Here is a 1,432-nt window from a genome sequence, read left to right as displayed (position 1 = left end):
CAGGGGGCGGGGCTGGCTGGCATGTGGTGCTGGGGGATTGAACCTCGGTCCCTGTGCTTTGCTAAACTTGTTCTAAATAGGTGCTTTAGACCACTGAGCCATCTCACCAGCCCTGCGTGAGATTATTTGTGAAATCTACTTATTTATTTTTGTGACTGAACCAGAGTCTCATGCATACTAAGCAAGTGCTCTTCCCACCGAGTACCACCCCAACCCTGGTACACGGAATGGAACTTAGGGAATAGTGAGGGCATAGAAGAGTAGCTTAAAGGGATTTGCCTTTCAGAAAGATCTTGAAAGCTACAAGGGAGGAGAAGGGGATCAAAGGACGGGAGACTCATTAGATGGTCATTTCAGTAAGCAAACTATGCTCCCAGTCATTATCTAAACATTTGCTAGTATTCTGAGCTGTTATTTCATCTTTGCAACTTGATAAGGAAGATACAAAGACACAATTTCTTATTTATGGGGGCTGGGAAGATAGCTTGGCGGGCTAAGTGCCTGCCTGGCAAGTTCAAGTACCTGGGTTCTAACCCAGTACACGTGAATGCTTGAACTGAGCCAGCCCCCAGGTGTAGTGGCACCTGCCTGTAATCCCAGCACTGGGAAGGCTAAGACAGGAGGATCACTAAGAGTCTGGGCTGCATAGGAAGACCTGTACCAAATAAATAAATACATTTTAAAATTTTTTTTTAAATTCTTTAAAAAATAATTTCTTGCCCTGCGTGGTGGCACATGCCTGTAATCCCAGCACTCAGGAGGCTGTGGCAGGAGGACTGTTGTGAGTTTGGGACCAGCCTGGGCTACACAGTGAGCTGAAGGCCAGCTTGAACTGCATAGTAAGACCCTGTCTCAAGTGGGGAATCCAAGAAAGAGGAAAACGAAGTAACTGCCCAAAGTCAAGTAGTAATACTAGAAGGGAGGGAGGTTTTGCAATATTTGGGAAATGGCATGCAAGGGACCAGAGGACTAATCACACAACTGATGCCTATTACTGACTCGAGGAGGTGGCTAAAGGAACAGGCATTAAGGATAACGCTCAAGTCTGTCTTGGAGAACTAAGCAATGACCAAGTGAGAGAGACAAGAACAGGGGGCAGGAGTGGTGGGGAAAGGAGCAAGTTGAGTGTGGGGTTGGAGTTAGAGCTGTCTCAATAATTTCCATCTGGAACCGTTTAGAAGGCAGCTGCAAGGGCTACTGAAATTCAGAGTGAGACTTTGGTGCCATCAATCTGAATTTTTCTTTTTCTTTTTTCTTTTCTTTTTGGCGGAACCAGGGATTGAACTCAGGCCCTTGCGCTTGCCAGGGAAGCACTTATTCTACTGAGCCATCTCCCTGGTCCCCAATCTGAATTTCTGCCAGGAAGAAAAAAATAAGATACCACAATCACCTTTGGATAAACTGGAAGATTAAACTTTTTTTTTTTTTTTTT

This window comes from Octodon degus, unplaced genomic scaffold (genome assembly GCF_000260255.1).
Source record: "Octodon degus isolate 3935 unplaced genomic scaffold, OctDeg1.0 scaffold00092, whole genome shotgun sequence".
Classification (NCBI taxonomy): Eukaryota; Metazoa; Chordata; class Mammalia; order Rodentia; family Octodontidae; genus Octodon; species Octodon degus.
This window is presented reverse-complemented; position numbering follows the sequence as displayed.